We start from the raw sequence: 25,817 nt of genomic DNA on the forward strand, positions 1-25,817 counted from the left end.
ATCGCTGAAATGTATATAGTATTTATTTTGTCAAGCGCAAGTGAAATTACGCATGGCAACTGTCTATTGTTTTCCTAATTTGGTGTTAAACAACAGATGACAGCCAATACAAACATCTGATGATGTTTCGGTCTGCTAGAATAAAGTACATGTTCACGTAAGGTAATTCGTTCCTAACTTACAAGTATGCTTTGATAGAAGAATAAACTAGAGGAAATGTAACTCTACAGGAATGGTCAATGCTTATCTTTCTCTTTATATTTTGTTCTATGACGATGGCGCTTTTCTTGAGTAAGGGAGGTCGCCATATTGGATAGTAAGAAGACCACTTGTTGTGTTGCTTGTGACAACGTGAATCAGATATTACGGATTTAGGGCCGAAGCTGCGTGCGTTGAAAGATCTCCATATGATGAACGGGTAATGTAGATTCTTAATTGATATTATGATCATTTCTTATGCTACCATTGTGTGAACTGTGTGTAAATCATCCGGGTTTTGTGTTGAAGTTTTGACACGACGGTTTGGGAGACGGGGTGGCAACTTTTGTGATGCTGATTATTGATTGTTTTTGTACACATTACTTTCGGAATGCCACTGAAAGACAAGTGAGGATTATATTTATACATTATTAACGTTATTATTCCGCGTATTCAATACATTCGCCTACTAGCCGGAGCCAAAATTAGACAAGCAGATGTGGGAGTGGCCAGTTCGTATGTTGACAGTTAATATTTATCAACAAAAATTAAACCAGGATCTAAAACTTTTAATTTTACATTGATCACAAGCATAAAAAGTGCATTAATATTCATCCCTTTACTACAATTCGATAGAACATCGGGACATTTAGCAGTAAAGGTTAATGTAAACAAACCGATCACGTAAGAAAGAATTTGTAGGCCTATGATTGGAGTGGAGACTACTCTGTAAACGTTGTGTTGCTTGTAGAAATTTCACTTTTTATTCACTGAGCAAGCATACATGTATTTTTATTGAGATTTTTATTGATACATGTGCCAATGTTGGTTGTGTTGTTAGTTTACACCAGCACATGCACCATAATGAATATATCTACATTGGAAATATAAACTAAACAAGATGTACTAATTTTTTGAATATTGATTACCAAGTGTTCAACCGCGAGAAGCCTGATATTTTGCATGTGCTTATTTTCTGAAGTTCATCTTCATGTAATGTTAGTGTGTAGCCCAAATCATCGATATACACAAAGCTCATATTATATACTAGTGTTCATTTAGTGTGGGAAGATCTATAATAATTTTTTGGACCATTACAATATAAAATATAGGGATAGTACTTTTTGCTTCCAACATTAAATTATTATAATTATCGATTCTCTAGCATTACTTTTCTGCACAGAGGTTAATCAGAGCAAGCTGTGTAGTTTTTGCTTAGAAATGTTATCCAGCATTGTAACTGGGTTTCAGATTTGCAATTTACATGTCATTGCTGAAGCAGTCTGGAATATATTGCTTAAATTCCTACAATTTACACTACATTCTGAAAACAACCTTGAATTGTTACCATTGCCTGATTTGTATTCCAAAATGCAACATAAAGTAAAGTAATTTCGTTCTGTGCTTCAAGTGGAAATCACTAACCGGGGGGGATGTTTGATTGTGTTTTGGACTGGCTGGGGGATATCATTCTCTCTCACTTCAAGCAATGATTTTAGGGTGTATTTTAACGATCACATAACAATGTCAGTTTATTCTGACTGTACAGTTATGTGTAATGACGAATAATAGTGTAAAACAGAACTTCTGTTTCTTTAGTGCACTGTTTTTTTAATGTATTAAAATAATAACAATAACCTGTGGTGCAACAGCTCGTGAGGGCCACCGACTGCCGGTCTCACTAGATCATCCAACCATTTACAGGGTGACATATGGTCAGCACAACAAACCCCCAGTAGTTGTTGTAGGTTTGCATGACCGGGTTACGCTACTCATTCATAGCTCTCTGATTTCCTCATGGTGGTGGATTACACCAGTCTCATACACAGGACCAAAGCATTACGCCTTAGACCGCATGGCCGCAGTGTGGGATGTTTTAATGTATTACACATATTTCAAGAGCTAGGAATACATTGAAATTTCAGAATGTTTAATGAATCCACGTACATGTTCATTAACTTTCAAAAGCACCACATTTAGATTCTAAGAAATGCAGTGTTTCTTTTCTGTAATTTATGTATTGTTTTTATTAGTTATTCGAGAATTGGATTTTTGAATGGTACAAAATATATTAAGGGTATATGAATATGGCTCTGTGTTATAACCAAGGGTAGATAAAACTACTAAAAGCAATTCAGGTGCCAGCCTTCTTTTCTCATGAGCCAGTATTTAATTATTATTATTTTTGCAAATACGGACTAAGAAAGCCGTGAATTCAACTAAGATAAGCTGTGAAATGTAATTGTAAAACATTAGATTTATTAATTAATAGAAATTTTGATCAAAAGTAATTAAATCTTGCACTGGAGTGGTCTTTTTAAAGAATACTCAACATGTGACAGCATGAATAACTATGCAGTATATTCTAATATATGACTGACTTTTCATATTGCTGCAGATTTTAAAATTCGGCTAGCAACAGTGCAAAGTGGTATGTTTATTATTCTGATTTGCAAAATAATCTAACACAGTTATTTAGTGGTTTTTATTTTATCTGCAACGTTTTGTCCTGGTTTCCCAGAACTTTTTCAAGCTTTTTTTTTTATTGTTTATGTTTATCTTGGTGTAGCTTCAAAAAGTTCTGGGAAACCAGGATGAAATTTCGCAGATAAAATAAAAACCACTAAAAATGACTGTGTTAGAAGATTATTTTGCATCTAGTACATAAGTGGTTATGTGATCCTTTAAGAAGAACATAGATATTTTTCTTATTTAATGGTACACGTAATGCAGGAAACACACGATCATTAAAAAACCCACATACAGTACTCATTATTTTTTTAAAAAAAAGGTAATGGAAATTTCCATAAGTGAACACGAAATATTAAATTGTTTTTAGAACTGAATTTAAAAATTCAGGTGCCCTGAATTTTTCTACTCCTGGTTATAACAATTGGAATTTCATACCATTAGTCTTTTACAACCAGCTGAGAAGTCATATCTTATCATTGTAATAATTTATTGGATGGAGGATTTTGAAGTGCAAATTCCTAGGTAAGTGGATGCTTGTATGGAGCAACAGGAGATAGTATCCTCTTGCATTCTCTCCACTTTTGAATGTGCACAATTGTGATACATAACAGATCTCTCACTTTTGGAGTGTCTGTATTCACCAATATCTCTAATTTTTGTTCACACCAAATCTGAGCACTGTCTTAGTTGCTTCTGCACAGGTAAACCCACACTCACCATAGCAGTGAAACATCATTAATTGATTGAGTGTGAATTACAGTGGGTCAGTTCAATCACACAGGGACCACTACCTTGTAACCAACGTGACATTAATGATTTGGATTAGGGCTGAGCTGATACAAATGCTGATGTATCGGTATCTGCCAACACCAGTAATAATAATATACAGGCTTTGTCCGGAAAGTAATGAGACTGGGTCCAGGAAATAAAATTTATTGATCCAATGGGTACAACTTGTTAAAATTCTTCAAATTACTCTCCTTGGCTATTGACACACCGCTGCCAGCACGATTTCCACGCAGCGTACGCCTCCTGGAAGTCAGCTTCCGACAACCTTTCAAGCTTATTTTGAGCTTGGGGAATAGAAAAATGTTTGCTGGGCTCATGTCAGGACTGTACGTTGGCTGTGGCAATGTGGCAACGCCGATTCTAGCCAGTAATGGCGTTACAACGAACGCTGTGTGACTCTGCATGTTATCGTGATGGAGCTTCCAGCATTTGGCAATCTCCGGTGTGAACATGCACAAATCTTGCGCATGTTCAAATTTTCACTCACAATTTCGTGCACCACTGTTTTCGGTAGATTCAGTTCTTCGGCTGTCATTCTCACACTGAAAAGACAGTCTTGGTCCAAGAGTTCCTTCACTTTGACGACATATTCGTCCACACGACTTGTCGAAGGGCATCCAGAGCGTTTGTCGTCCTCCACGTTTTTTCCGCCCGTTCTTGAAATCTCCATGCCAACGGAAAACCTGGGCTCTTCACAGAGCTTGGTCCTGGTAGGTCTCCTTAATCATGGTGAACGACTCTGCAGCGGTTTTTCCAAGCTTGAAGCAAAATTTAATGGCGTTGCTCAAGCAAACTCTGCATTTTGAGCTTCCAAAAATCTCGACGTTGTTTACTCTACCAGAGCTCGAAAGCGACTGATCCAGGTAGCGTTGTTAGCTAAGACCCCCCACCACCAATCCCGCTCGTGGTGGACGTGCTGTCGACGACTGGAGTGCCGTGTGGTGGCCAGTCTCATTACTTCCCGGACAAATCCTGTATCTTTATTAAGCAGGTGAGGTTCAGCATATGCTGTTCTCCCGCCTAACCCTTGGTATTGCTATCGGAAAGTGTTCATTGGAATTTATTTACCAATACCCATCAATACCTTTCCGGCATTTTAGTCTTTCACAGACTCCACAAAAGTGTCGTCTGACACTTTAGCAGAGTCGAATTATCCTGGAAGCGGCCCCGGCGCACACCCAGCATCGAATAACATGGGTACCTGGGGGAAACCCTGGGGGGTAAAGGCGGTCAGGGGCGTGATGCTGATCACATCAAGCCCACTCACGACCGGATCAAGAAAGTGTGGGGCATTACCCTCACACCCCCTATACGCCTTCATGGCGTGGTGCTATGCACAGGGGAACACTTTACTTTACTTTGAATTATCCTGGAAGTTAAACAAAATTCCAAGTTTCTTTTTTATTTTCACCAGTTTTGTGCTGAAAAACTGAATTTTGTGTTAACATTTAATTTAATATTCTGATGTAATTCTGACAGACCAAGTAAAGCTTTTAGAGCATCAGCTCCATCCAACCTGCCTGATAATGATCCACGTATCAGTGAAAATCTCTACACTAAGAACAGATAAAGTGAAGACTTGTGATTTTTTCCTCATGTACTGAGAGCATTCTATTTAACTGTGATTTCCACTGTCATCATGTGAATAATCTTGGAGTTTACATGATTTTCTGTTTCCTGTGCTTTTTATTTTGTTATTTGGGATGCTGACAGCATCGTGTGTTCAAATTTTGACCATTCTTTTTAATTTCTGGCCTAGCGTGCTTGGTGGCATCGTAACGGTATATTCTTGACCTGAACTTTAAGATAATATTTATCAACTAAAAATAAGTAACCTGTGGTGCAACAGCCATTGAGGGCAACAGCTACCTACCGACTGCCGGCCTCACTCCCATGTGCCTCAGCAGAGGTGGGGGAACATCCAACCAGCTATGGGGTGACGTGACGTCAGCGTGACGAACTCCCAGTCATAATTGTAGTTTCCGTGACCAGGTTACACTACTTATTTATAGCTCTCCATTTTATCACGATGGTGGGTTCCAAGTTCCAAGCAGTTCCAAGCACCGGCCAAAATCTCAGGTTACCCAAGCCAGAGCCCAAATCCTTGCCTTAGACCACAGGACCATGATAAAGGAAAATATTTATCTGGGCCAGAGAGCACTCCATAATGGTACAGTATTCCGGCTTGCACACTGCACCTCAAGGCCAGCTAGCAGCAGAGCAGAAGTGGGGGAGTCTCTTGCATTGAGAAGTAATAAATACTGTGAAGAAAGGCACTCTCCTTTTGATGAGGGGTTTTCTAGTACGTTATGGGAAAGAAGAACGCAGAGTTTTTTGAAAGTGGCAATGGAGATTTGACGTTTGCATTGAACATCTAAGCACCATTAAATCTACTGTATTTGAAAAATTAGTTTTAATTCGCAACAAAGGTTGAATTGCATTTTTGGCTTTGAGAATAAGTATTTTTAGGTTCCTGGACAAAACTGCCTGCTCATGGAGCTATGGGTTCAAATTCTTGAGGACCACTTGATAGTCTGCACGTGAATTTAAAATAAATAGCTGAAAGTGCACATTTAATGGTTTAAAATAATAATAATAAAAGAAATACTTCTGGAAATGTTTATATATGCATGTGTTAAGAATAAGCCAAGTAACCAAAAGTGGTTGGCACAACGTTATGCCAACAGTTCTAAAAATGGTTGGCAAAATGTGAAATCAGATTGTTGATCACTGATTTTAGTTGTGTTGGCAACATACTGAAAGAGTTTCTCTGCTTCTAGGACCTCCCTGATGGCGTTGGTAATATCGTCACCTTGTAATTAAGGCATCCCAGGTTCAATACCTGGTGGAGGCACATAGTGGTTAGGATCCCACTTTCAACTGTCAGGGTGTCTACCTGTCTGGAAACCTGGAACTTCTGGAAAAGTCAGGGAATTTACTTTTTCTGGAAAATTCATGGAAATGTCAGGAAATTTACTGTTTAAAATTTGTTGCAGTCAAAACATACTTCGGTTTTGATATACTGAGTATTGCCAGCAGTTATAGTAAAATTGTGCATAAATACTCTTCAAAACATGACATTTTCCTACAATTTTTACATGAAATCTACTACAATAAGTGGCTATTGTCCCACTTACTTTCACAATTTTTGGGTTGTATTTGGTAGATATTGTGTTTAATACATATACTATTACTAAATTATGATTGTTTACAGAAAAAAAATATTTATTAACCATAAGTCAATATATGCAAAGTATTTACGTAAAAGCTCATCCCTGACCCCCATTTCAAGCAGTTAATTTCTATGCAGTTCCCTTTCTTATCACTTTTGCATGTGAAATGAATATTCTAAAAACTTGGATATGTGAGATTCTAAGTGTAGTGTTGTCTAAAATATAATAACCTTCTCACACACATATTTCAATACATGAATTGCCCTAACAGCTTAGTCTGGAAAAGTTTGGTTCTTTATCTGGAAAACCTGCAAAAGTCAGGGAATTTTGTTTTTACACACTGACTGTAGGTCCAGTCCTCATTAGCCTTTCTGTGCATAAAGTGGACTTATTACACAATAATTTCTCTGCTTGTATTAACCCCAGAGCCTTAGAAATAAATTAAACATCACAAAACAACAGAAAAATCATTTGTGTAGGACAGATACATACCTGAATCTTTGGCTGCTTTAATGATCAACCACGCTGGGCAGTCTAATCAATGATCTCAGTCTTCAAGGTTGCAGGTTTGAGTCCTGGTCTGAGTAGGGATGTTCCTTTGTGAGCATCTCTTCACAAGTTCCTTCTATCATTCATCCTCATTATTGCATGGCAGAAAGGCAAGGAATAAAAGAGGGAAATTCAAATACTTTATCCTCGATGGACTACGTATACTTGTTTCAACCAATATTTTGTAGTATTCTTGAATGTAAGAGTTTGAAGTGCTTGTACAAATTTATTATTCAAATTACCTTCACTAATATATATTACAAGAGTCAAATAAAAACTTTAAAAGTCCAATAAAAATTGCAGGGCAGACTGTATACAGCTCAAATTTAGATGTTATTTACAAAAAAACACTGCAACACTAATCAAGTGAGCTTGAAAACATCATTGTAAAGATTGAGCCTCCACTACACACTTGCACCAGTGAAGAGGAATGGTTTCTTGCTCCCTGTCAACCTAAAACTTACAGAAATTTCTTGGCAATTGAAAATTCAATATCTCTGGGCATGCTTACCACACCTGTAAGTTTATTAATGGAGGAGAAATTTCGACAATGACCTCAGTTCGCAGGGAGATGGGTGGAAGGGCCTTAGCAGTGGCTCATAAGTGATTGCACGTGGACTCCCAAAAATTTTTCTTCTTGAAGTATACAGGCACTAACTCGAAGTTGAAAATGTATGTAGAGCAGCAATAGGTCTGTGCTAAAATGCAGCAAACTTGTGCAACAGAAATCTACTAGATAAGAAACAAAAACAAATTAAGGTTCTCATTTGACTCTCCCTTCTATATTACATACAGATGGTGCGCAAAAGGACTCTTCATTTTCCTCTGCTTTCCTTTCAGTATTGCATTTTTAGTATTTGTTGTTGCTGTTTTCTTCTTTTTATTATTGTCTGATAGCCTGAGGACATGTTTAGTTAATTTGCTATTAGGTTAAAGTGCCAATTTTGAAAATTGTTGGCTTCATACTTATTATCCTTCATTTTCCATTTGCCACCCTATTATTTTTAACTTGTTTTCATTGATTTGGTTTATTTATTCACCTTTAGGGATTACAATAATCCATGGTGTCAATAATCTTACATGATTTTTAACATTTTTATAAGCAATACAATATTATTTCATAAAATTAAAGTTGTACAAATATTATATACAATGCATTCTAGCAAGAGTACATTTTTTTTACAATATACAGTGTCATTACAATGCACTAACACACATATTTAGGTGGATATTCTTAGACACACATGCACACACACATACATACGTACATATAGATTCAAATAAAGTGGAATATATATTACAGCTGTGCATCAAGGTATTCAGATACAGAATAAACATTATATTTTTTGTAAAGTCCAAGAGATTCATTGATTTGTAATTTTGAGATAATTTGTTGTACATTACAAGACCTTTATGATAAATACTGTTAGTTGAGAGGTTTGTTTTGTCTCTCTCCAGATGAAGACTGGAATTTCTTGTTTAGTATCTGTGTACTTCTTGGATTTTGGTAAATTTTGTTGGTTTGAGTGAATTAAATTTAGTGTTTCTGTAATGAATATGCAGGTGACTTGTCAGGATTCCTAGTGTAGAAAATAATTGTTTACCGAATGTAAAGCTAGGCACAAATTCAATGATTCATATTATCTTTTTCTGCATTTTAAAAATTTCATTTATCTTTGGCAAGTGTCCTCACACAAGTATTACAAAGGATATTATTTATTCAACATAACAATGATATAGCTTGAGTACTGTTTTCTTATTTATAATATTTCTTACTGCTCTGATCATGTAGCACATTTGACTCAATTAATTTAGAAAAATATCAGTGTGTTTATTCCATGTTAGTTTTGAATTTATCCATAGTCCTAGGGATTTTGTATTCGTAACTTCTGTTACATTAAAGTTGTTAAGTTTCACTTAAAAGTCGTACTATGTCTTTTGTGAGTGTTTAAAGTACATGAAAGTTGATTTGGCTCTGCTTAATATTAGTTTGTTTCCTGTAGCCATTGTGTTGGTTTTTCCGCTATACTATCTATTTGTAATGTTTCTGGATTTTTTAGATCTAACAAATATACTTGCATCATCTCCTTATAGAAATATGTTGGATGGTATCACTGACCGAGACATGTCATTTATAAATACCAGACATAGAAGGGGACTCAAAACAGATGCCTTGGGCACCTCTGTCTCCACAGTGAGGATCTTTGACGCAGTTGATTCAATTTCAACATACTGCTTTCGATTGTGTGGGTATACTCGTATTCCTGTAATTCCATTATTCTGTAATTTGTTTAGCAGTCAATTATGGTCAACCAGGTCGAATGCTTTTGTCAGATCATCATAAATACCTATTTTTCCCCCTTCCCTGTCAAGAACTTCTTGGACTTGTTTTGTGATAGAATACAGGGCATTATTTGTGTAACTGTTTCTGAAGCCGAACTGATTGGAAAATATTAATTTATTTTTTCCATGAATGATGTTATTCTATTAAACATTGCTTTTTCTAAAATTTTTGACAATGGAAATGTGATGGATATTGGCCTGTAATTCTTTGTCTGTTCTGTCTCCTTTCTTGTGTACAGGCTTAATTTTTGTTATTTTTAATGAATCAGGGAAGCAACCAGATGCAAAAGAGGTATTGCTTATATCTGCTAGTGGGAGTTCATCGGGGCAAATTTTTGCAATGAAGTCTGATGCCATCGCTTCCGCAGGATGTGTTATTTTTTTAGATTTTTTTATTATGGTTTTTATTTTATGCGGAGTGACTGGGCTAATGAAGAAATTGTTCTTGGTGATGTTGATATTTTATTATTGTTATTTTGTTTGTTATTGATTTGATTTGCACTTAGTGCGCCAGAAATTGATGATTTAATAGAATTCAGGAAAAGGCATTAAATGTAGAGGCAAGAACGAACCTCTTGCTCAGATCTACAGAAATTCTATTATGTACAATTGATAAGCTTGTTTTTTGTTTGTTTTCCCCTCTCCCAGTTTCTTTTTTTAAATTATATCGCATATTGTTTTATTTTTGTTGCATGGTTACTGTTGTCCAGTTTCTTTGCTTTTGCTAGGACCTTTTTGAGTGTCTTTGTGTATTCCCTGTAATGGGCTTTCATCTGAGGGTTGGAACTAGTCCTAACTTTATTATACAGCTCTCTTTTATTATTACATTGTTCTAACACCACTTATAATCCAATCATTTTTTGTACGTGTGTTTGTTGTTTCAATCTTTTTTGTTATTAATGGAAAAACTATATTAAAATAGTATTTTATAGTGTCTAAGACTTTATTCAATTTTAAGTTTGTCTGTTTGTTGGAGTACATTTTTGCAAGTTTTTTTACTGATTAAGTATTTAAAAAAGTTTTTACTGGTTTCACTGAATGATCTCCTTTCCTCCATTGTAGTCTGAAAAAGATTTTTTTTGTTTTTACATCAACTGTTACTTCAATGCCTATAGCATTGTGATCTGATTGGCCAGTAGCAGAATTTGAAACTATGTTAGATAGATAGATTTTTGCCAGTAATGATTTGATCTAGGCAACTTTTGGAATGTTCTGTTGTTTAAGGAATGGAGCAAATATGTTTTTTTCTCTAGGTTCCTTTAGGATGTCAATGTTAATATATCCACACAGTATTATTTCGGATTTGTGCATGTGGCATGCTTATTCTTGTCCATAACATACCTACCTGATTGTTTTTTGTGTATTCTTGTTTTTTTCTGTGGTGTAATTAAAACTGTGAAGCTTGATCTGATGGTATGAATGTATTTAAGTTTTAATTATGTAAATTCTAAATCAGCATGAAATAAGACATTCAAACAGGATGCATATTTACATGAAACAGCAATGGGAACAAACTGCCTTTTTCATCCTCTGTATGCCATGTTTGCATATTTTTAAATACCTTTTGTGGTATTAATAATCATGTTTTGATTCTTTTCCCCTGCAAAATATGGTTTCCGCAAATAAGTGACAGAGAACAGACACAGGAACTGTAAAACTGAATTTTCTATAGTGATGTACCAATCAATGAAGTACATTTTTTCTGGCAACAAACATAGCTGGTGTTTCATAAATAATTGAGTGGTTACAAAAATTTATTCCAAGTAAACTATATTGAATTTACGTTAATGAAAAAAAGTCCAGAACAATCGAGGAGTGCAAACAGTTTCTGCACGGATGTTTTGTTAAGCTGAGAGCTGGGGACACTCACATCACCCACATCACTGACAGTGTTTTGTGCAATGTTTTTGTCCCTAAGATCACTGGACGTTACACCATCTGACTTCTTTTTGTGGGGTTTCATCAAAGACAGGGTATTCGTCTCACCGATGCCACGTGATATCGCAGCCCAAAGGGAGTGTATAATCGTAGCGATAGACACTATCGACAGGCCCATGTTGATGCGAGTGTTGTAAGAAGTAAACTATCGTGTTGATGTGTGCCATGTCACCCGTGGTGCACACATTGAACATTTGTAGGTGTAAAAAAAAAACTGTTTGAGTTTCTCGTTCGTTTTGACTGGTTTCATTAACGTAAGTTCAATATTCACTTGCAATAAATTTTTTGTAACCCTTCAAGTATTTATGAAACACCCGATATAATAAATATCCATACAAAATATGCCAAATATATTTTAGTTCATTAGGAAATTCTGGAATAATGTATTCACTTTCTTTTAAAGTATATGATGGAAATAACTCTTTGACATGTTATTGTCTGAAATGTAAGTGTGCATTTACCTTTATTTTGAAATGGTACGCTGGATCTTGCTATTAAAGAAAAAAAGGCCAATATTATAAATTCTGAAGGGTTTGGCCAGTATAGTATTTTCCTAGATGTGGGTTACATTCACTGTTGTCTGTATAATCGCAATAGAAAATTGACAGCCAGTTCGTTGTCCAAGCATGTTATGCGAGGTTTTTTCGGAAAGTTCTAAGAATCGCCAGAGATGGCGTTGCAACACTGTGTCCAATTCGGCTTTGATGGCTGTCACATTTTACCCCTTCACCAGAAACTTGATGACCACACAAACTTCCTTTTGTTTTAAGTTGTCAGATCACTTGCACTCTTGCTCCTTCACGTGTCTATGGAAACTACGTAGACAATTGGAAGAGTGGCGATGACATTTTCCCTGCACGTTCAGAACAGATGTGGCCTTCTAATGCACATGCTTTTGTTCCGATTGCAACGTCATCTCTGACTGATTCTTAGAACTTTCGGAACAACCCTCGTCTATAAGTGGTTGACATTTGATCTCGCCACTGAAGGTTCCGGGGGTTTTTGAGTCCATGCTCAATCCTTATGAGTTTCTCTTCATCTATTCATCACTCATCCTCATTGTTATGATTAGCCAAAAGTGCCAGAAAATCAATGCTAAATGACAAAAATACAAATATAATTGACGTAGCGAACCACAGAACTATTATGAATATCTGGACAACATAGGCTATGAGAAATTCATCATTGATTTTAATTTTAATGATGATAATTCTAAATAGGTGTATTTTTATGAATTTTTATATCAGCATGTTTCTTTGAAACTGGAATTAGTACTTTCAGATTCTAATATAACCACAGAATTTCTAAACCATTCAGAATATTTGCATTGCAATTGCGCATGTTTATTTTTGATATTGTGTGATGTAATGAAAATAATTTATACTGAATGAGTTGTTCAACAAAAGTTAATATGCTGTATTTTTTCAGGTTTGCATACTGTGAGTTTTGTAAATTGCCAAGAGACAGGTCCTTTGTAAAATCATTTTGCTGGAAATTTTTGTATTCTTGTTCACATTGTTCTTTCATGATGCATGCACAATAGGTAATTGTTATTTCTGTTTTGTCTGTTTGAAGCATTGTATGAAGGAAATTCACATTTTGTTTAAACCAGCTTTTGTTTGAAAAACATAATGCTCAATAATTTGTGCACTGGTAGGGATGCATTTTCTTCGTTCCCCCTCTTTGAATAACATGTTCTGTAACAATGGTTTATATCATGTAATTATCATATATTTTCAAGCAAATTAACAGTAAATTAGCTCTGAGAGGGAAATTTGTTAGCAACCTTTTGCAATGTCCAAGTTACTACTCCGTTCTAAATTATTATGAAATTTAAAAAAATAATCTACTTTTTTGTGTGAAGTTCTAGCATGGCGAAATGCAGTAGTGCCCCCAGTTGAGGCCTGTTGCATTTTTACGTACATATTCATGTGACTTTAGATAGTGAATGAGAGGAACAACAGCTGCTCAATAACTCCAGGATAATGAAAAGATTGCACCTTTTATAAAGGGAAGGTCGAATGGGGCCAACAACCCCCCTGGACGTTCATTTCAAGTTACTAAAAGCAGAAAGTTTGTTACTTTTATTGTTAATTGCAGAAATAAGTTTCAAATATTTAGTATTCGAACAGGATAATCAAAGTAAAAAAATGCATTAGATGGCTGAAAAATACAGAAACTAGGTTATACACCCCCCCCCCCCCTTCAAGGGGGCTTACTATTAGTAAGTACGTGGAGTAGCGACCAAGGGACCTCGAGCTATTTGGGCTCCAAAGGCGGAAGAACATGGATGGTCATCTCAACGGCAGCAGAGGCGGAGAACACAGAGGAGTAACACCTCTCTAAAAAAAAAACCTTGGTCCATCTGGCTCCGGATGGTAGTACCTTGTAAGGGCCCCAAGCCAGAGTTACGGTGAAGACCTCCACGGCAGATGCGGCGGAGAAGAAGACCTTCGGTACAGCGCAGATGGCGGAAGAGGCAACCCTCCCTCTTGGGGTTAAAAATGAAGAGTAAACCTACTGCCTTGTGGTGAGGAGGGATCCTCAAAGGCTAAGGGAAGGAAAACTCTGACAGAAAACCAAGGGGAAGAGGGAACTCCAAGTCATGGTGAAGCTGATCCCTCTAAGGGAGATAACCCTGAAATATAAATTCCAGGTCCTCCAAGGTAAAGGTTTGGGTGCGAGGTCGGCATCCTAGTACTAAAAATTACGACCGCTAAAGACTCTCAACAGAGAAAAGCCGGACAGATTAATGGATGTCGAAAGAAGCGAGTACAACAGAATAAGAATAAGGTTTATATTGGAACCTGGAATGTCCTAACTCTTTTAAAGCCAGGAAAGATGCAAGAACTAACTGAACAGATCAAGAAAACTCAAATTGAAATAGTTGCTGTGCAAGAAACCAGATGGAGGGGAAATGGTGTAATTAACAAGATGGACCTCACTGTATACTACAGCGGTACAAAAGATAACACAGGACAGGCTGGTTCCGGATTTGTGGTACTGAAAAGAATGCAAAAACATGTATTTGGATTTGTACCATATAATGAAAGAACATGTAAACTAAGAATTAAAAATAAATACAACAACATAACTTTAATTAATGCACATGCACCAACAGAAGCCGAAGAAATAATGAGAGCAATTTTATGAAGACATACAGTATTTACTAGTTAGTGCACCAAAAAGTGACACGATTATAATACTAGGTACGCACGCGTAATTTTAATGCAAAACTAGGAAAGGAAGAAATATTCAAGAAAATGACAGGCAAGCTTACTTGAAAGAACAAGCAGAAATGGAGAAATCCTATGTGAATTTGCAGCTGCAAATAGTATGGTAGTTATGAGCATACAATTCCAACATAAACAAATACATAAAGGTACATGGACATCCCCAGACCAAAGTACTGTTAATCAGATTGACCATATACTAATTAATAGCAGAAAAACGGATGTAATTGAAGATGTAAGAACATTGAGAGGCCCTAACATTGACTCTGACCATTTCCTTGTGAAAGCCAACTTAAAACAAACATTACCAGCAATCTACAAGAAAAATAGAACAAACAATAAAGTGGGACACAACAAATCTGCAAAATTCTAGAAAGATTGAAGAATACAGAACACCACTCTATGAGAAATTGAAAGATCTCATGGAAAGTAGAAATATTAATGAAGAATGGACGAATATACAAACCGCAATAAATGAAACTGGTAATGCTGTTATACAAAAGCAAGGAAGTGCACCCAGAAATGAATGGTGAGATGAGGATTGCAGGAGGATAATAGAAGAAAAGAACAAAGCAAGAAAAGAAGTAATGCAAATAAAGACACGAATAAACCTCGAGAAATATAATACAATGAGGAAGGAAGCAAATACAAGGGTCGTTCAAGGTTGACCAAGACTTATATTTCTAGACAGGAAATATACATACATAGATGCACCAAACTAAGTCAGTTTTCAAAGTATTCCCCTGAGCATCCAGACACCGTTGCCATCGTTGTGAAAGTTCCTTGATGCCTTTGGCGTAGAAAGAAGTAGGTTGGTGTCGTAACCACTGCAGGACAGCGTTCTTTAGTTCATCTGTCTGGAAATTCATCCCGCCCAAATGCTCTTTAAGAGCACCAAACAAGTGGAAATCACTGAGGGCTAAATCTGGATTGTAAGGACTGTGTGGTACAACCTCCCAGTGCAAGTTGGCCAGTGTTGTTTGAGTCAAATGGGCCGTGTGTGGCCTGGCATTGTCATGGAGAAGAATTACATGTTTCAACAAGATTCCAGGTCTTTTCTTCCGAACGGCCCCACATACAACACTGATATTGACTGTATGCGATATATCACGCACTGTTACTCGCCGGTCTTCAAGGATAACTTGCTAAACATGCGCGATATTCACCGGAGTGACTGCAGTTGGGCGAACGTGTCCGTGCTGTTCATTTGCTATCAACTCCCGCCCTTCACTGAACTGTTGACACCATTCGTACACTCTTGCCCGTGACAGTGTTCACCATACTGTGCTTGCAGTCTACGCCAAATTTCAGCAGGTTTCACCTTCCCCTTCACGAGAAATTTCCACAGCAACAGATACACTACTTGCCGCCGTCTTTGTTTACACTACTGCGCATGCACCAAATGCGTCGCAAAGGATCATGGTTACTCGCAAGGAATCATGGTCTGTCCTGCCGAAGTATTGCAGCGCTACGTTGATTCATTAACATTTTACGCACGAAGGTCAACCTTGAACGACCCTTATAAATTAATAAAGGATAAAAAGAAGAGTATTTCTTTCGAGATTGCAAGTGATACGTGTACCAAGTTTGGTTGAAAACGCTCCAGGCGTTGGAGAGTTATGCCGGAACAAACATATATACATACAGTCACGGACACTGCCGGGTTGTAATGAATACATTGTCGTTCGATGGAATCGTTAGAACCCGGCAGTGTTCGTGACTATACATCCATTGTTATATATTAGATAATAATGTTTTCATTAGTTTACATTTATTATTTACAGTAACATTTACAATCTTGGTAATAATAATAATAATTATTATTATTTCTGCTATTCAACTTTTATCAAAGTCCTGCCCCTCCCGTCCACGCTGCAAAATGTTTTGGCAACGTCCATGGCCATTTCCGACTCTTTCACCCCTGCATTGCTGTTAACCTAGCGCTATAAATAAGCGATCTTATTCATGTTACGGGACTTCAGACGCGGTAAATTATTAATAAACACAGGGAAAGTGCTAACGTATCCGCATTCCTGTTTGTTTAATTCGATTAATGTCGTTGACCGTTTTCACCATACACATTGAAAACTTGTAGTAGTGCTCTTTGTGGGCTTCCGAGGTTCGACTTTTTGACAAGGGTGGATTGAAACAACTTATCTAACAACACAAAGGGAAAATGTATTTTCAGTCTGAACAGGGACAACACTGGAAACAGGATGGCCAGAAGCGAGTTTTTTTTATTGATTGATTCAGTTTATTTGACGCCGATTTTATGAAAGTGCTAAGATGAAGTGAATGAAGCGACAAACCCCACAGATGATTATCCTAACCGTGGGTTCAGGCGCCAGAGCCTCGTTGGTCTGCAAAAGGCCACCCCCAGGAGTCAAGAGTAGAGGGATTGCAGGAATATACCTCTTTCCTCTAATTTTCAGGAATTCCACACATTTGATAATTCTCACTCTATCTCAAGGGAGGGCTCTATTAGCGCTGACCCCCTGTTCTATTCTTCTAAAGTAAGTATTTGAAAATGATTTGCATTTTTTGTTTTTGAACTTGCATTAATCCCCCCAAGTTTCGGGAGGGGTTTGAGCCCTAATCCGCCCCTGAAAATACCGTAACGTTCTGCAAGAACGGGGGATCGAACCAGGACCCTTGGCTGTCCTGATGGGTAGATGTATCTCAATGATCATTCACCCTCATCAACAGAGCACTCGCTTGGTAAACTTGATGGTAAAAGGCGAGAGGTTATAAATACACATACTTGAATGGCAAACACACAATTACTTGGGTTTTACACTTTCCAATCCAGATCTCGCATGGTAAGAAGTAAGGATATTTACCTATCAATGGATGATGAAGGTCTCGTTGAAGAGCAACTTAAACGTACAACTGTACAACTCTAGCTTCTCCAATTGCTCCTCTCTTTCCTCAGGCAAAGACTGACTGCATGGTCGATAACCACAACGAATTTCTAATCACTGACCCCTCACTGTCCGTTGTACTTAATTTTATTGTTCTTACTTCTCTTCCTCTTTACTGACTCATTACTTTACGATACCTTTTAGGTCAGCAACATGGCCACTTGTATGCAATACTAGTTTCAGGAGATTGATTAATTACTGATGCAAGCATTTTTAAAATACCTTAGAGTACAACGGCTAGTGATAAGGTTTAACAACTGTTATGCTTGATGAAAATTCTTTGACAGTATGAATTGTGACATACTGTTACGATACGACCATGATAACATTGCACTGCACAGCTTTTAAACTGTATGTCCAGTCCCAATTAGCCTCCGAATATAAGGTAGACTTAAACAACATTAAATCATAAATATAAACATTCCACATAAAACAGATAATGTTGATAAACTCTTACTACTCAATGGAAGTAATAATTGAAATTTATTTGCTATCAAGCAAAGTTAGATCGGAATTCAAAGCTGATTATTTGTGAAAACAAGATTAACACAACGTATCTTACTGTGGTGTGTTTTGCATTCGACGTTTCAACCAGATAAATACGATTAGAAGTGATTCTGTAACATATAATCAGAACTCGTAACCATTTTAAGGAAATTAAACGAGCAAGATTAATTTTAACGCCACAGGCTTTAATTGTTGGCCTCTCGACGTCGACAGACTTCAAAAGCAATTAATTCGCGAAGCAAATTAGAAACGAGAATTTTGAAAAGGGTTATGGGTGTACAGATTACATGACTCAATCAGTTTTTATATTTGCTTTTATACCTTACGATCTGTCCTGGAGGGGGGGAGAGATCGCATTTCCGAAAATGTCTGCGAAACGACTTGTCAATTTCCCAAGCGACTAGACTCACACACACACACACAGTATATATAAAATAGGACACATGAACTGGAGTCGGCACCGCGAAATTGAAATATGGATCAAAGAGTTAAAAAAAACTGTGAAACTCCTGCCGGCGTTTAACTCTTTAACTCTGAACCGATCGCGCCGTAGCTCAGGGCACGGCGGTCTTCCAATTTCACCGTCGTCCGTTTGCTCTCGCTGGTTGGAGCCGACGCAGAAAATATTTGCCCAAGAAGATAGGGCGATGTTGGTCTTAATTTATCAAGTTATCGTTTACTTTGGGAACGCCATTTGCTGAGTGCCGCGGTCCTCGCTGTTCTCTGGTTTCTCCTACCCCCGGAGGCCGTCTTTATATAACTCAGACGGAGGGAGAAATTTTCCTCTTTTATGACATCCATGTTTAGTTTCGGGACACTTTTCCTCGTGTCGCTCTTCACCCTGTTAGAAGTTACCCTTAAAATTTACAATGTTGTACCGTTAAAAGTTTTTCTGTTAATTTACAATTAGAAATTTACAACACACTTTTCGTGAGCGCATGCTGTGGCTAGAAAAGAGATGGAAACATGGCGTTGGTAACCCCTTGCGATATTAAACGTACAGGCATACAGCATTGAGACAAGGGGTACAGAAGAATACAGTTCTAAATTATTATACAGGGCTATTGCAAAAGAAATATACACTTTCAATGCTTTATAAAACCAAACACAATCAGGAAACACTTTTCACTGTTTTATAAAGTAATTCTTTAAGTTTCGTTTCGGGAACTCGCAGATGTTCAATATGTTCTTCTTGTGTCACACGGCACACATAAAGACTATAATCAAATTCAACCCAAACCCGGCGTAAGATACCTGCGTCTACACTTTTGGAAGGTTGTGGAATAAAATAAAACGTTTTCTGAATGTTGAGCACACACAATAATTTGTTGTGGCATTTGGAGTTCCAAACTCACTCTTGCTGTGGACTTTTGTGGACTTCGCTGGAAAACAGCACGGACACGATCCACTTTTTCTTCTGACACGGTGGGTCTTTCGGGACTTTTGCCTTTACATATAAACACACTGTTGTTTCAAATTTTCTGTACCAATCGTAGATCGAGTGTCTAGTAGGTGCTGGTTTTCCGAAACGTGTTCGAAAATATAGTTGTACGACAGTAACGGAGTTTGTTTTGGCTAGTTCAAGAAAGCAATATGATTTTCAACAGCGTTTGCAGCCATCTTAGCAATTGTTGCGCTGGAACAATAATCAGCGACAACAACAAACACCAACAATGTGTCCTATCGAAACTTTCACAGTTCCTCAACCTACCAGCGCAAAATTCATGTCGATATTATATTCCACGCGTTTACTTCGTTAACGTCGAAGAATTAAAGAATCCGCCGTCATAAACGTGGATGGGAATAAATAGCGGGCGAGTTGTTTTCCTCCAGTGACAATCAACCTTCAGCCAATGGGCCCAGCTGTCATTCTGCTCGTCTACTCCACGTGGAGTCTCAGTCACATGATTGCGGATACGCTGTTGCTGTACTTTGCAACTTCAATGTGGAGACCATGTGAAGGTGCTTGTGCGCGGAAGGTCAAGGTTGCGTAGAGTAGATGTGTGGCAACACTGTGCGTTGAATGTGATTGTTGCAGCTGGTGGGCGCGCTCCGTGGACTTCCAAGCCAGCCGGTCGTTAACGTAGCTAGCGCCTCGACTATACGAATAGTTTTTGTTTTATGAGACATTGAAAGTGTCTATAGCCCTGTATTTTTAAATTTAGAGTTCCTTATGGAGTTTTTCATTTTCGCCAGGGGTCCCGGGTTCGAATCCCAGTCTGGGTATGGGTGTTTGCGAGTGTCCCTTCATCATATCATCACCCATTTTCGCCTTCCCGATGGCGCAGTGGTAGCGTCATTGCCTTGTAATCAAGGGGTCCCGGGTTCGATACCCGGTGGAGGCACATAGTGGTTCGGATCCTACTTTGAACTGTAGGTCCAGTCCCTATTAGCTTCAATGTGCATAAAGTGGACTTAAAACACCAAATCAATCAATCATAACCCATTTTCATCGCGCTACGATGAAAATTCTGGCCTGGGCATGGATGTTAGTGAGTGTCCATTCATCAATTTCATCATGTCATCACTCACCCCCATTTTCGCAAATTAGCCAAACGTGGCACAAAAAGCAAAACAAAATAAAGCAAATCAATCAAATCAAATCATCGCCCATTCTCATCTTCGCGATTAGCCAAAAGTGGCAGTGAAGCGAAGCAAAACAAACCAAGTCGATCATAAAATTACATCAATTACGGTGAACTATGTAATGGTCAATTGCTTACTTTAAGTTGCTTTCTTCCTCTTTTGGCTACCCGCTTCGATGAGGATGAATGATGAAGGAAAACTCTTAAGGAATGCAAATGCCAAAACTCAAACTCGAAGCCTTTGCTGACCAGATCATGGTCTCAGCACACACCAAAGCGAAAGAAGAAAAGAGAAAAATGTAGGGAAAGATTATTTTTATTGCTGTCCAACTTCTATCGAACGTTCGCATGTTTCTTTTGAGTGACCGTGACCAAGTATAAAGTGAGGCATTTGTTATGAATTCCAAAGCATACTTCCGTGACTATCGTGCAGAGAGGTGCTTTGCTTTCATGCCCATAGAACGGTTCATTCATGTCGAACACATTGGCCTGAAGCTGTAGCAATCATTTCAAACCCCCCTCCCCCTTCCTTCTCCACCACCGCCACCTCCAAATGAAGTTGTTCCGCACGACCAATGATATTTCGCAAATAGCACCCCCCATATTTAATTTATCTATCATTGGATAATTTGAGTGCCTTCATTGTGTTTGTAAGTAACGTTATCTTAATACATTGGCTCATGTCCAGATATTATTAGAATAGTTAAATCAAGAAGACTTAGGTGGGCAGGCAGCCGGACCCTGTGGCCGAGTGGTTAGCACATCGCGCTGCGACGCCAAGGGTCCCGGGTTCGAATCCCGCTCGGACTTGGTTGTTTGTGAATGCCCATTCATCAATTTCATCACTCATCCCCATCTTCACAAATTAGCCAAGAGGCACAAAACGCGAAGTAAAATAAACTCAATCAATGAATTAGGTGGGCAGGCCATGTGGCGCGAATGGGAGTGGAAAGAATAGTTTACAGGATTCTTGTTGGGAAACCTGTAGAAAGGTCAAGACGATGATGGACCTAGGATAAGATTGGATTGATCTTGACCAGGATAGAGACAAATGTAAGGCTTGTGTTGCTGCAGCCATAAACCTTCGGGTTTAAGAAGGCTAGAGAGTTAGTTAGTGCATTAGCTCGTATTAGGTTCTCAAGAAGCCAGCAAGTGCTCCATTTTGGCATGAATAGAGTACTCCTTCGCATAATTTACAATCTTGTGACTTCTCGTATACATACGCAACTTTTTAAAAAGCGCTGGCGACATACAGATGTTTGTGTATAAGTAAGTACAGTTTGCCACACACCTATATTCCAATACCTGCGAGACTTCACTATTGATCTGGTCCCGGGTTCGATACCCGTTGGGGCACATGGCACATTGGTTCGGACCCCACTTTAAACTGTGGGTCCAGACCCGATTAGCCTTTCTGTGCATAAAGCGGACTTAAAACAACAATTCAGTTCAATATTGATCCTTCCTCAACAGTGATTTGACTGACTACCAGGCTTCACATTGTACAGGGTGGTCACAAAATGGGCGTACACCCCTTATTTATTTTATTTTATATTATTGTCTTTTTTCTCCATAAGGAATACATAGGATTCTGAAAATTCTTATTCATCATCTTTTTCAAACATCCTATATAGCTTAATAATAATATAATTTGTTTTTAGAAAAACGCTTCCACTTGCAACATGGAGGGAAGTTCATACTCTCTTGTCCTATGTTTTGTTTTTTTCAGTAGCAGTGCCCATTCCGACGATATTGAAATAAATGCATCTGGTGCGAGACTGTCACTCCCATAAGAGGCAACACACGAAGAAGGATTATTTTTGAGGAAGTTGTAGTAATTCCACGTGTTTCTAAGTATGCCCTTAACAACGGAAATTTCCCCTTATACGGTAAGCCCCAGTGGCGTAATTTCCTCTCAGCACAACAGTGAAAAAGGCATTATGGTAGCCATTCTCCTTGCAGCTGAGGTCTAGGTCTCTTAAAGACCAGCTTCGGCGCTGCTTGTTAGCGTTAACAGCATCCGATCACGAGGCTCCTTGGAGACGGGTACCAAAGAAGACTTCTGTTTCCTCCTTGTGTGGTTGCCATGGACACCTGGGATTTTCTTTAGTGTGTCTGGGGTGATTTTAGCACTGCTCGAGGAAACGTGTGGAGCCAGACGTCCCTGCTCTGTCCTTTACAGTACATATAACATCTTGTACGTTTTGCCTCATAAGTGAGTGCTGTCCAGCATAGAAGAGGGGATACTTAGCAACTAGGGTTTGAATGATTTGGTTGATTTTACTTCGCATTTCTGCTACGTTTGGTTAATCGCAGAGATGAGAATGAGTGATGGTGAAATTGAAGAATGGACACTCAAAAAACGCTCATGTCCAGGCCTGGATTCGAAACCGGTACCCATGGCGTCGTACCTTACTGGGCTATCCACTCAGCCTCCACGGAGGCCGGCTTAGAAACTGGGACTGGACATTCGAATCCGATTTAGAATTCATCCGGATTTGAATACTGGATCTGGTATAATCCAGAATCCCGGATTACATATCCGAATCCAGAATCCTGGGTCCCATGCCTTAATACAGAATTCTATATCCGTATTCTTAATCCTGGATTCCATATCCAAATCTAGAATCCTGGATCCCTTATTCGAATTTAGAATCGCAGATCCCATATCCAAATCCAGAATCATGGATCCATACCCATGTCCAGAATCATGAATCCATATATGTTTCCAGAATCCTGGATCCCATATCCAAATTTAGAATCCTAGATCCCATATTCAAATCTACAATTCTGCATCCATATTCGTATCCAGAATTATGGATCCATATCCGTATCCAGAATCCTGGATCCTATATCCGAATCCAACTAAAACAGACCTCCAATAAACATAGCAGACTGCATCTAAATTAATTTCACCGACCCCATCCCCATGACAGAGGTTACATACTCCGCCATTGGTTGCGAAAATCTGTGATTAAAATACCCTACCCTCTCCCGCGATTTATTCCAATCAAAGGAAATTCCACCCAGAACGATTTCATGCCCGTACAATCAGGCAGCGCCAGATAGAATTGTTTAATTTTTCAGCCATTTCAATATTTACATTTAATTGCGTTAACGTCAGACGCACATTCGTACGTCTCCTGAAAACATGACTGAAGAGATCCATGCAATATTTGGTGCCTTTTGCTGCCTCGGTTCGGACTAATTGTCTTTTCATCTCGGCACTGTCCGTCAGAGGGGCGTTCCTGCTCTATGGAAAGGAAGGGCGTGTGCGATTTCGCTTGATATGGGGACACGGCAGTGAAGAGTAATGGCCGAATTAACCTAGCTGTCTCGTCGGTATGAATTTTTATTCGTTCGCTACGGTGGCCAGGAAGATTTTGCCTTCGTAGCGTGCGAGGTTGCATCAGAAATTTCGCGGAATGGCGAGATTTGGCAACCCTGCTTCAAGGAGTTGACGGTGGCATCCCTGTGCCTCGGTGTAGTAGGTGGCGCTTCGAGCGATCGTCTTTCAGTCTGGCGAGAGACGCCGTGGGGTGTGGACGTGCGGAGAGGGCGTTTGGCAGAATGCTATTTTGGCTCGTGCTGACCATGCTGTGTAGAGTATGAGAGGTTAAGAATTGAAATAAAACCGCAACGAAACAACAGTGCACCACAATCAGTATACAATTCCACAACACTTGGGATGCAAGAGAAAATGAAATAAAATAATGGAGGACAATTTGACCATTCTGGCAACTTGATTTGACAAAATAGAACAACACCGGAATATGTTGAATGCCTTGCACTAGAGCGGGGTGAATTCTCGAGTCCTCCGAATATCAGAGATATAATAATTAAAATTACAACCGCAACATATCCTTGCACATATATTACCTGGATTACTCAGAAGTAATACATTTACGGACCCATGTTGATTTTCCCCCTTCTCTACATGTAAAGGGAGCCGCGGTGGTTTAGTCGGCAGGGCGTCTGACTACCTCATGGAAGACCCGGGTTCGATCCAGGTGTGGGTGATCGAAGGTTGGAACTTCTCCGGCCGTAGCCATGCATAAAGTGGCACTGGAATTAACTCAGCCTCAAATAAATGGGTAGCTGATGGATAAAAGCGGGCGGAGCATGGTGCTGATCACATCACCTAACAAATTACCGAGTGGGCCCTACCTCCACATCCCCCTATGTATGCCTCATGGCACGGTGCAAAGTGTACAGGAAATTTACGTTACGTATAAGGAACCATTCCCGAAGGTTTATCATGTATTTTCGGTACACCTGTAGTTACGTAGTAAGTTACTTAAAAGTATATGAAAGTCGGGAAAAGTAATTTGGTTCGGCAAAGTGGTATCCCATTATTAGGGACATTGAATTTTCGCGATGCGCGAAATCGCGAAATGTGAAAAAAAGATGCAATTTTGAACATTCTGCACGTAACTACACCCCCAATGATGAAATATGCATGAGTTTTATTCGCGAAGTAATGCGAAATGTGTGCTTTTCCACGAAATGGATGCTTTTTGGCGAAATAACAGTGAAATATCATCAAATTAAGTAGAAAACACGCAAAAACCGGCAATCGAGGTTTAGCGCACAAACTGTCGATTTGTAACGATTTGTTTGCCTAAAGTTTCCTACCACTTGCAGCTGAAGAAAGTTTTATCTTCGATGACATCAGGAAGACGCTGCAAATTGGGATTTCCCATGCACATAATCATCTCAGTTCTAAATCTTCACTTCCTGTCAAGTTGCATTCCTTTCTTCCCCAGAATGTCTACGCAACTTCGTTTCATTGAACCTGCTAGCTGTAGCAGCGATAAGATTAGTCTGTTCCCGCACATCAAGGGAAACAATGGTGTAATTTGTGTTCAGTCATGAATGAATTTTGTGTATCATTATGTGATTTTCAACATGTGTTTGAGTATGTACAGTAGTGATTATTTTATTTGTTGGACAGCAAGGATATCCTTTAAATACATACAATGAATAAATCACTTGAGATATGCAATTTAGAAATGAAGCGATTTTGTGTTGATGTTCTCTTTTTGGTTGGATAACTAATTACTTGTGTATGTGTACAGTATATAAAAATGAAGTAGTTTATCAATGTAT

The 25,817-nt window shown here is 38.6% G+C and overlaps 1 protein-coding gene across 2 annotated transcripts in view; it reads left to right on the forward strand.

Annotated features, from left to right (window-relative positions):
* Window positions 1–304: 304 nt before the first annotated feature.
* Window positions 305–25,817, forward strand: part of heph (polypyrimidine tract-binding protein 1 heph) — a 1,248,713-nt gene continuing 1,223,200 nt past the window's right edge. For both annotated transcript variants that reach the window (XM_083112799.1, XM_083112794.1), the window contains exon 1: window positions 305–418. The gene's annotated coding sequence lies outside the window, so the exon portion shown is untranslated. The remainder of the gene's footprint in view (window positions 419–25,817) is intronic.

The sequence above is a fragment of the Lepisma saccharinum genome, chromosome 26 (assembly GCF_977018435.1).
Source record: "Lepisma saccharinum chromosome 26, izLepSacc3.1, whole genome shotgun sequence".
Taxonomy (NCBI): domain Eukaryota; kingdom Metazoa; phylum Arthropoda; class Insecta; order Zygentoma; family Lepismatidae; genus Lepisma; species Lepisma saccharinum.